This window comes from Asparagus officinalis, chromosome 1 (assembly GCF_001876935.1).
Source record: "Asparagus officinalis chromosome 1, Aspof.V1, whole genome shotgun sequence".
NCBI lineage: Eukaryota > Viridiplantae > Streptophyta > Magnoliopsida > Asparagales > Asparagaceae > Asparagus > Asparagus officinalis.
Window position 1 is genome coordinate 110,595,288 of NC_033794.1, and position 12,084 is coordinate 110,607,371.

A 12,084-nucleotide genomic window follows, 5' to 3' on the forward strand; every position below is an offset into this window, starting at 1 on the left:
TTCTAAAATTTTAAAATTTACAAACAACAAAAGATGAATTCAAGAGATTATTTTCATACACCTAAAAATTTAAAATTTACCAAAATTAAACTTAAAGTTACAAAAATTACAACAAAAAACTTCTTTAAAATTGAAAAATCCCCAAAAAAACTCTAAAATTTCAAAATTTATAACAAGTACACATTAAATCTAGAAATTATTAGTAGAACACTGATATTTGAGTTTTTCAAAATTTAATCTACAATTAGGGTTTACTATCCCTTTTCAGGATCTAAAAGTAATCTAAGTTGATGTTGATAAACAAAAGCAAGAATTGATTAAAAATAATCGATGAAGGAACAAAAAATTAAAAAATATATGATAGTTTTAAAATTATTGTCACTATATAAATCAAAGTAACTGCATGTAATTTTACTAATAAGTTGGAGCAGTAAAAATATATTAGTAACATTAATTGATAGATATTTAAATCCATAAAAATGATAAAAGACTATAATATAATAGCTTAGCATCGATTGATTATAATTTAGAAACATTAATCTTCTATGTTAATAATATTATAGGGTATATAACAATACAAGGAATTACATATAGAGAAATTATCAGAATGTTCAGAGATATCATTCAAAAGAATCAAGCTATTTCCATTGTAAATAAGAAAGTGACAGAAATAGATAAATAAAACACCAACTGAGTTCCATTGAGAATAATTTAACAACTTTATCTCAATCAAAGAAGAATTCTCCATGGAAGATACAAGAAAAATTAATAAGTATTCATAAATTTCATACTTTGTTCTTCAAATACTAAAGAAATTAAATATTAATACTACAATCGAAGCCAAATTAGTAATGAAAAATGCAGGTATTTAGTTCAGATCTTTGTGAAAAATGATAGGGATAGAGCAAAGATAATATTATTGATATAATTAAAACTCTTATTAGATGCTCAATAGAAGAATTCATTGTAGAGGAAAAAGTAGTAGCTCCTAATCTTATTTAAGTAATAAATTAGGAACACAAATAATTATATATATATATATATAATTTATTCTCATTGAAATAGGGGAAAAAAATCAAAGTATGTATTTCAAGATGTTTGTGTTGAATATTAGAAATACATTAGACTTATTTGTGAAGTTAAACGAGAAGATAAAAGAATAACGAGCCTAGAAAAGATATCAATGTAAAGAATACAACTCCAGCATGTTATTACAATTTCAATTGACCTCTCTCAGTGAAACCTATCTCCAGATCTACACCAATTTTTCCTACTTTTCCATGAACTACTAAGTCGTCGGCGTCATAGTTACCTTCCTCACTCTCCTCTGACATCCAGTCTCCTTCATTGTCTTCGTTGCCTCAATGACTGTGTGGCTCTTCCTGTACTTTCTTTGAGATGAGCTGCTTGTGATCAATGGATGTGTGATTGGGGATAAGGCAATTTTAATTGGATTAAGTGTTGTTACGTTTGTGCTCTTATTTACGAAAGCGATGTGAATATTAGGTGAGTCTTGCGGCTGGTATATTGGTGATTGTTTTGCACGCTGCAGTAAGGAAGACAAATGATTTTGTGTCTAGAGGAGGAGAGGGCGGAGTGAAGACAAAGAATTGTAAGCTAATTTGGATAATTCTAGCAATCATAAAAGGGCAGAACACATACAAATAGTGAGTTCAAGAGATTAGTCATGATAATTGTCTTTTTTAAATGTTATGATTGGATACACCCATTGCCTTTTGGTTAGCTTGAAAATTTATGGTTAGGGAAGAAGAAAGAGGGAATTGGCATGGGTTGTGGGGTATGTTCAGGGGTTAAATTTAGGTTAGTAAGGGTCATAATTGTCCAATAAAAATGGTTAAAGGTAACAGAATATTCCAACATAACGGAATATTTCATTGTATCTATAATCCCAACTAACTATAGGGACGAATATCAATATATTTATGCAATTTGAGGGACTGATATCAAAATATGAAGATTTGAGGGAGTGATGTCAAAATAGAGATGATTTAAGGGACTAATATCTAAAAAACCCTTTAAAAATAGTGGGGAAAGAGAGAGAGAGAAAGGGACAAAAAATTGAAAGTGAGATGAGGAAAGAATTCCATTCTCATTCCTCAACCAATTACCATCCAAATAGAAGAAAAAAGACTTTACAAATAAAAACTAAATTAATTATGAATGACAGGAAATGCTAAAGAGAAGATATCTAAGAATAGCTATCAACCATCATATTTTAATTAATTTATTTGGTGAAGATGACAAGTCTTCTTATTTCTTATACAAATATAAGGGGATGAGTTGACCAGTCAATGCACAGGGGTTGACCAGTCCAACAGCAACTCTGACCCCTCATTGCTCTTTGACTTGGTCAATGTGTAGGTTATGTATTTTATGTTGGATTGCTAGATTTTCTATTAAAGTCATTTACCATATGTCCCTCCATAAACCGACATTGTCGTAGGATCTATTGATGTCTTTTTATGAACTGGTGTTTTGTGAAAGCAAATAATGAAGAATACTTGATGAGCTCAGATGTCTTTGAACTAAAACACAATTGGGAATAGTTAGTATTTGTTTTGTCATTTTGATCTAATATCTTATTCGTATCTGGTTCAGACTAGAAATAATTAGGACATTGCTTCAAAATTTTAATTTTGTATGCTGAGTTGAAACTAAATAATGTTATGTTTATATAATTTGGAATTGATTTGAAATCACACCTAACAATACATTGGTTCAGATCTACATCTCTGATAGCATATACTCTGAAAATGCAATCTTGTATATAAGTATAAACAAATAAAGTAAGAGAAAAGGAGAAAATCATGTATTATGGATTACCCATGAAGTATATATAGTTCTAAAGACTCGAGTGCTTTTTAGTTTTTACCACTAATTAGTACCACATGAAAATTTATAGCTTCATTGATGTATATCTATCTCGATAACATTGTTTATCAAACTTAATAATGACTTATCTCACCTATGATGTCTTGGTTGATATTGTATTAGGGATATATATACCTTATAAAGTTGTATACATGAAAAGAGTGATGCGCTTTTGTGGGTCAAATAACACCATAATGTGAGCAACATGCCAAAATAGAAGAATGATCCAACAACTAAAGAAACTAATTTATTATTAAATAAAAATAAATAGAGAAAATTAGCAATTAGCCACTTTATTTATTGGATTGTTGAGTTGTAAAACCACTTTCAAATGTTCTAACAAAGTAAGTGGATGGAGAGCATTCAACTCATGGGGATCACATTAAAATGTTGTGTAAAAAGAAAGGTTCTCTAGAGTTGGATCGAAATTAGGTGGAATATCTTTTTTCTCTTTTTTTATTGGATACCATGCAAAAAGGGAATTTTTTTGGTGGCTTATCTTTAAGTACTGTTATTGTGTTCCCATTTGTCAAAAAATAACTCATTGCCAAGCAACAGACTGGTGTACTGCATGCTATGCCCTAATTAAGTTGGCGGCAGGAACCAATAAGGATGACAACTCAGCCGACTTCTCGTTTAATGCTGAAGTGATCCTTCTACCAGTGGCCAACTGACACCTGTAAAGTAGGTGTTGACGCAGCCGCCAGCCCACACTTCGCCACCGTCATCATGTGCTCGGCCGAAGTGACTAATCTATCCTTATACCCTCAGTATAAATGAAGGTACTACTCTATCTTTCACGGGGTGGGGGGGGTCACAAATCTAAAATCTGATCTGATAAAAAACTGGATCTTGATTTGATTCAAATCTGATCTCTAAGCAGACAAACTGCACACACAAGAACTCTCATAGTTCTTTATTTTCCCCTACTCAAGTTCACCATCTAACTTGATCGTCGGAGGAACCATGGGGGAACCAAGCACTGTCCTCTTACGAGTTTCTACTTGTGCAGATTCTTCAGCCACTCAACTCAAGAACCAGATATAAAGTCGGGGAAGAAAGTGACCCTTCATCACTACTCAACAACCTCATCCAACCACGGTATGATTGATTGTGTGATCACTAGTACATCAACAGTAAAGCAACCCATTGCCAAGGAACGAATAGGTGTACCGCATGCTATGCCCCAATCAAGTTGGCGGCTAGGATCAAGTAGGGATGACAACTCAGCCGACTTATTCAGTTGACATTCCCTCATGTCGACTCGAAAGGCGGTACTTATCGCCCCTTTTTTCGAAGACGACTCGCTACGACCCTACTCGACTATTTGTTGGACGCCTCGTAAGGATGACTCAAAAGGTGTTACTTCTCAGCAAAGTTAAAGGATAAACTTCTGCCTTGAGCCTCTTCCACTCGTAATGTGTCCGCATTGCATTTAATGCATGATAGGTGCATCATGCCTCTAGCCCCGATAGCCTTCATGACTCATCGGACCACGCAGGTACCATCATGCCACCAATCACTTCTTGTTTAATGCATTAGGGAACTGGGTTGAAGAAGAATGTTCATATATCCTACAAGCGTTAAAGAAGAAGGTGGATGCCGCAATAGGGAACTGGGTTGAAGAGTTACCTAGTATCCTCTGGTCGTACCGCATGACCCACAAGAACTCAACTGGGGAGACTCCATTCAAACTAGCTTATGGCACTGAAACAGACACTCCCATCAAAGTAGGCATGTAGACCATCCGACTACAACACTTCAATGAGGACATGAATTCAAAAGGAGAGCTCGATCTCCTAGACGATATCTAAGAGAAGGTGCTCCAAACTCAGGTCACCAATCAATAATGAATCGCCCGCTATTACAATAGTAAGACCCGACCAAGGAGATTCAATGCTGACAACCTCATCGTCTGTAAAGTCGCTTTCGACAAAGACACACAAAGAGGCAAGTTAGCTCCTAACTTGGAAGGTCCGTACACAGTCCTAGAAGAGCTGCGAGTAAGCACCTATCGACTAAGGGCACCAGATGGAAGAGTCCTCCAGTATCCCTAGAATATCGAACATTTGTAGTGTTATTTTCAATAATTTTGGTATGTTATTTTTAATAATTTTATAAATTTCATTTAATATTAATGGGATTATTATTGAAACTGACTTGATTTCTGTTTTGCACTCCCGTAGTGCTCAATCTACATAGGAATTCTAAGCCATTGGTGCCTTATCAGGATAAACCCAAGGTAATCACCATATGGTCGACTCTGACAATCACCTTATGACCATCATGACTATATTGAAGCCCTAGGCATGTACGTAAGTCCTGAGCACCCAACCTTTAGATTGTCATTTTACTGAGTTGCCATAAGGGTGGCCCTCCGTAGGGCGAAATACCTAGTCGACGTCTGCAAGTCCTAGGCACAGTCTCAGGGTTGTAAAAGACCTAGTTGACTTTAGTAAGTCCTAGGCACAACCTCTGGTTTGTCCAAGCCTTAGGCATCTATATAAGTCCTAGGCATCCAACCTCCGGGTTATCATATTATCGAATTGCTATCAAGGCGGCCCTCCGTAGGGCGAAAGACCTAATCGACTTCTGCAAGTCCTAGGCATAGGGTTGTAAAAGACCTTGTCAACTTCAGTAAGTTCTAGGCACAACCTCTGGGTTGTCTAAGCCTCAGGCGTCTACGTAAGTCCTAGGCACCCAACCTCTGGGTTGTCATATTGCCGAATTGCCATCAGGGCGACCCTCCGTAGGGCGAAATACCTAATCGACTTCTGCATGTCCTAGGCATAGCCTCAGGGTTGTAAAAAGACCTTGTCAACTTCAGTAAGTCCTATGCACAACCTCCGGGTTGTCCAAGCCCCAGGCGTCTATGTAAGTCCTGGGCACCCAACCTCCGGGTTATCATTTTGCCCAAGCCCAGGCGTCTACGTAAGTCCTGAGCACCTAACCTCCGGGTCCTCTTTTTGCCCAAGCCCCATGTTTGTGGAAAAATTCGTAGTAAAAGAAATGAAGAAAAATTGATTTGTATTCCTTTAATCTCAGTTATAATTGGATTTTCTGATTACAAAAGAAAGGAGAATTGATCTGGATTTTCCCCTTTGTTTAAAACTGGGTTCTTCAAAGTAGCGATGGAGTGCCTCCTTCGAATGCTTGCGTCGAATTTGCTCTCCGTTGACAATCAGACCGTCTTGTCTCACGGGAACGATTAACTTGTATGACAAGTTTGATTTGGAACTCCTAACAAGTTTAAGAACTCAGAACGAGTTGAAAACTCTGAAAGAGTTGTTGAAAAACCGAATAATCGGTTAAGATGCCAAGTGGATTTGCTATTGGTGAAGAATTCTCCAAGATTTGATTTACTAACTGCCGAGCAGTTCCTTGATCTTCACAAAACTCACCCTCTCCGCCCAAGAATCCAACCTTATGCGGTCTTCTTGATCTCCAAATCTCCAACCCCTTGGTGGTTTGATCTCCCCCAAAAATTTCAGCCCCGTAGGATATTAAAGAGAACTTGTTTGAATAAGTTTGAAAATCTAGCCAAGTTAAGAAACTCTTTTGAAAGAGTTAATTTCAGAAAGGATTAATAATCATTTTAGCCAAGAATGGTTGATCAATTGTTGATCAGAAGAACTTGCTAAGCAAGTTTTAAAACTCTGATCGAGTTAGGGAAACTCTAAAAAGAGTTGATGATAACAAAGCAAGTTCAATCATTTCAAAAGGGTAGATGATCTCTTTCTCTCTTTAGTCGATCTCAAAAAAAGCACCACCAGTCCTCTATAGGTTTGGTAAAACCTCTATATCTTCAAATCCAACCGATAGAAACCAAGATCCACCATTTAGAATTAGGACAATGAGCGTAGTAGCTACCCTCCAAGTTTCACGTCGATCGGACCATGGATGAGGGTCCGATCATCACACCGATCACTGCTGTGCAAAATTGACTTTTCTCTGCACTCCTAGAACGATCGTCTTTAGTAAAACCTTCATATCCCCAAATCTAGCCTATAGAAAGAAATCTCCATTGTTCAGAATTAGGAATCACGAGTGTAGTGGCTACTCTCCAAATTTCACGTCGATCGGACCACGGATGAGGGTCCGATCATCACGCTGATCACTGCTGTGCAAAAGTGACTTTTCTCTGCACTCCTGAAACGATCAGCTTCGGTAAAACCTCAATATCTCCATATCTAACTGATAGAAAGCAATCTCCACCGTTCAGAATTAGGAACGATGAGTGTAGTAGCTACCCTCCAAATTTCACATCGATCGGACCACGGATGAGGGTTCGATCATCACACCGATCACAACTGCGCAAATGTGACTTTTCTTCTCCTCTCTTGTTCTCTCTTTCTTTTATTTTTCGTCCAGCTCTTTGCCACCAGCCCCTATTGTGCTGTGAAAACCCCATATTTATAGGGGTTTAAGGGGTATAACTACCCCCTTAATTAGCTCTATAATGGGGGCTTAATTGCCCCCATTAAGTGGAGGACCGTTTCAAGAATTTGAAATGGTCAAACGCGACATTCGCGTTGAAGAGATTGTTAATTATAATCTCTTTTTTTTTGAACTTTTGTGAGGATCGTCAGATTGTAATCTTTACATTTAGCTCTTGATAATATGAGAGTCGTCAATTTGTAACTCCCGATGTTAATTGTGAAGACTGTTGAATTAGAGCTTTCATCAGTTGTTGTGAAGATCATCAGATTGTAACCTTCATCGATCTACGTAAAAGTTTTTAAATTGTAGCCTTCTGAAAACTGTAAAATTATAACTTCTATCATCGATGTTTGATGAGGATTAGCTATCTATTGTGATTTTTAGACAACCTACACCCCCATGTGTCTATGCAAGTCCTGGGCACCTAACCTTCGGGTCGTCTTTTTGCCAAATCCCCAGGTGTCTACGTAAGTCCTGAGCATCCAACCTCGGGGTTATCATTCTTCCAAAAAGCTATTGGTATCATCATGAATAAATCCAAGGCATAGAGTTCAATTGTTCATTCGTCTTCGATAAAAAAATACTTAGGCACTTCAACTTGCCAGTCCTCGTTGACAAAAGACCCAAACATCTCACCCAGAAGCGGTGTAAAATGAGCCAGTCATCTTGACCCCTTAACCATCGGGTCATCCCAGCACGGCCGACTCACTACAATCAACACTTAGTTCTCTCAATTAGAACACAACTACAAGCTAGCAAACAATGCAGCAATAAGGAATAATTGAAGACATACTCCAAAATAAGAGTAAAGTTGATCTTTATTCCAAGCTTCAAAGTTTATTACAAACTTTATTATAAGTTCTTTACAATATCTATGTCAATATTTACAAAAAGTATGTCGATATTTACAAAAAAAAGGAAAGATAGATACAAGCCCTCAGATCTCTCTACCAGATCTGGGAGTAGGGCTTGGGAGGTCCTCGGTAGGGGCAACATAGTCAACAGTGGCTTCAGCAATAGCAGAAGAGGAAGCAGAACGGTCTTCTCCAAGATCATCCCCTGACTCGTCGTCATCACTATCGTAAACGCTAGATTTACCCCCCCCCTCACTCACTTCGATCTCTTTTACGTGTCAAGACAGCAGAGACTCGAGGGGGGGGGGGGGATAAAGGTGATCAAGCACGGGACGAGAGCCAGGGGACAACGAGCCGGGTAGCGCTGACACCATCGCTGCAAAGCCCAATGTCAACCTTAGTTTTACTTTAGGGGCTATGCGCCAACCATTGACATTTCCCTATAATGCTCTGAGTCCAAGCGAGCCCAGCACGCATCCTCCAAGTCATGGACAATCACACGCGATGCATGATAGGTCGACCGCTCCTCCTTGAGATCCTGTCTTAGCTGCTCCGCTGAGAGACGACTCGATCGAGTGTCCTCCTTGGCTGTCACTTTGAGGCGCCTCTCGGACTCAACCTCCCCAGCCAAAGCAGTCAATCGGTCGCCCCCGCTCGAAAAGCCTTTGCTATAGACAGCCAACCTCTTCCTTCATCTGGGCCACCTCTCTTTGGAGCTCCTCAATGGAACCCATTTGCTTGGAGCACTGGATTCTATACCCCTTTAGGAACCTTTCTTTTTCATCCAGCTCCCGGCGCCAGGCGGCCTCTCTACTGTTTAACTCGGTCTCCAAGGCAGTGACCCTTTTCTATGCCTCTTCCCTAGCCGACCTCTCCTTGACTAGCTCCACCTGCCACTCCTACGATGAGCCATGCATGTACATGAGCCGGTCGTACAACTCTTGCTCCAGCAAAGCTCCCCGGACCAAGTAGGCCTTGAGGGCTAGATGCATGCCAATGCTTGGCATCTCCCTCAAGACCCTTGCATCCTTTGGGAGGGTGAACTGGCGCATAACTCTATCTAGGGTAGTTAAGGACCCCAGGATCGAAGCATTCATGTCTAAAGGCACTTCCGGGATAAACCTGTCACCCTAGGGAAATTCCCCCTTAGGCAAACAGGGGACCGACAGCTCTCACACCAACATGACCTTCGCCTTCTCCCAAGATCGAGGATCAAGCTCTGTAGTCCCATGGAAGAATGGCTAGAAGCTCTCTTGCCTCTTGCCGACTTTGTTTGCCCCAGATCCTGGCAGAGGCACTGCTTGCTCATTAGCACCCCCGAAAGTCCTGACAGGCTCCTTGCCTGGCTTGCGGGACGGCTCGGGCCTAGAGCTCGGCCTGACTGTCTCTTCGACATGAGCCCCAACTTCTGTAACAACGATAGTTGGGGCCACCCCCTCTGCCCTAAGGGGGAGAGTCGTCAAGGACGATGACCCTATCCGACCGAGCAGCATGAATAGTCGATTGCTCCTCTTCGGTCGACTATTGTTCCTCAGCCGAGTCGACCTGGACCTGCCCCGTCGGCCTATTGGGACCTTGGTTCTTGTTGGCCTTCACCTTCTTGGTTCTTTCTCTCTGCCTCGCCAGTTGGGCAGTGACCTCGGCCACTCTTGACCTCAAGCCGGCCACCTCTTTAGGGTCAAGATCTCCCCTTAACCTCTTTTGGGGCCGCGAAGCCAAGCCCGACTCCTCCGCCCTCGAATTCCTCTTACTACTTTTTTGAGGGGGAAGGCTAGCAGAGTCTCCCTTGCCTTGTCAACCTCGGAGGAAAAGATCATGGACACACACACCGCCCAGAGAGATGTCATCTCGAAGAGATTGCTCCTCTACCGAGATTTGGCATAGGAGCGGATCTTCTCCAATTGCTGTCTCTCTTCAACGTGAAGGACACATGACACCAGTGCATCCTCTGTCACTTTAGGCCAATTGAGGCAAGCAAGAACGCCGTCGGCCCCGAAGACCCACACGAACTACTCCTTCCAATCTTGTTGAACTCTGGAACATCCGTGACAAACTTAAAACTTCTACTATAGTGGAAGAAGTAATGTGGGTCCTTCCTCATCGACTTGACACCGACCAGATACCCAAGCAGTCGTATGGTCAGCAACACAGCGACCCGGTGACAGATGACAATGAAGCCCACCAGAACTCTAATGACATGTGAATTGAGAGGGGGAACCCCCAAAGCGATGCATACATCCCTAATGAAGGGATGGAGTGACAGTCGTAGCCCATACTCAATATGAGCAAGGTACAATGATGCTATGTTCTCACCATGGCGGTACACCAGCTCGTCCCCACTTGGCGCTACAAGTGTAAAGGACCTGGGGATGTCATAGAGGTCATAATATTGCTCGAGCTCTCCGATGCAGAACTTCGAGTAGATAGGCCAGAGAAGATCAATCCTCTTCTCATTACGACAGGTGGTGGAAATCTGAGAAGCCATTAGTAGATTTTGGTTGCAAAAAGACTTGGGAAGATTGAGAGAGATAAGCAGCGAAGATTTTAGAGAAAAAGATTGGTAAAGAAAACTCTTCTGTGCTCCCAATGGGCTATTTATAGTATTCCATAGGGACGCATGGATTAATCTAGACGGTTGTCTCATTTCAAAATGAACGGGTGAGATTCACCTCGAAATCTCAAACGGTTTGCTCGAAACTCAAAGCGTCGCTCATCTTTACTCCATGCCTCTTCGCTCGAAAATCAAAGTGACATCATAACTCTCTGACAACTGACAGCATCATCATGTCATTTCTAATAGTGACGTTTCACCTGCTCAATAAAGGTTTCTGGAAGCGCACTAAATGACATCTATTCGGCGAGCAGTCAACTAGTCATTAGTTGACCCTTGACAACTGACACCAAATTTCATAGAGCATCTTTTTAGGCACTCTTCCAAGAAGCTCAGATGCTAACTAGCAAAAGCAGTCGACTAAGTTGGTTCAATACTTAGACAAAAAACAAATTCATCAAACATGACTACTCAAGTTCGAGATGTATCTTCTTAACGAAGGACGAGCACCCTCGAGTCGACATTCAAGTTTACAAGTCTATATTAGAGCTAGGTCATGCAGAAGACACAATGAGATAGTACAACACAAAGAGAGCAATTTTAGATTCAAAAATATTTCTTTAATTCATTTATAATGAATATTTACAAGATACGTGTACATTTGTACAAACACAGAAGCAGAGGCATGAAAGTCCTAGGAGGTTAAGTGAAGTCCATTCCAACTCCTGGAGTCACAAGCGGGGAACCCTTGAGTGTAGTCGGCGGAGGAGTCAAGTAGTCTTCCCCTTCGTTTGATTCTCCCTCTTCATCACCTAGATCGAGTCCTCCCAAGTGCTTTCACCTCCACCAACTCATCCAGACAATTGGCCACAATAGAAGGAAGTGAAAGCGATCGGATGGGTTCCTCATCTCGGCTAGGAGTTGCGCTGATAGGTAGTCATACCTGGCCTTGTAAGCTATTGCTACTTCTATCTTTCTAGTTAAGCTCTGGCAATATTCTTTGATGATCTCCTGGCGATAAGGCTCGAACTTGAGGTGGGCGACCTCTTCTTGAAGCTTAATGAGCTCTGCATGCTTCTCGTCCAATTGACGCTTCACATGCATTGCCGCCAGCTTCTCCATCTTGACCTATGCTTGAACATGGTCCCTCTCCTGGAGAACCTCACCTAGTCACCTGGTCTTCCTCTGGTTATCCTCCAACTCCTGCCTGAGCTTCTTGACCTCATAGGCTTCTAGAGCTGGTGTCTCAGCAGCCCACTCTGGGTCAACCCTTCTGCCAGCCCTTAGGGAATCAACCTCTCCCAAGAGCTTGAGATAGGAAGTTCGGATATGCTCCATCTGACCAAA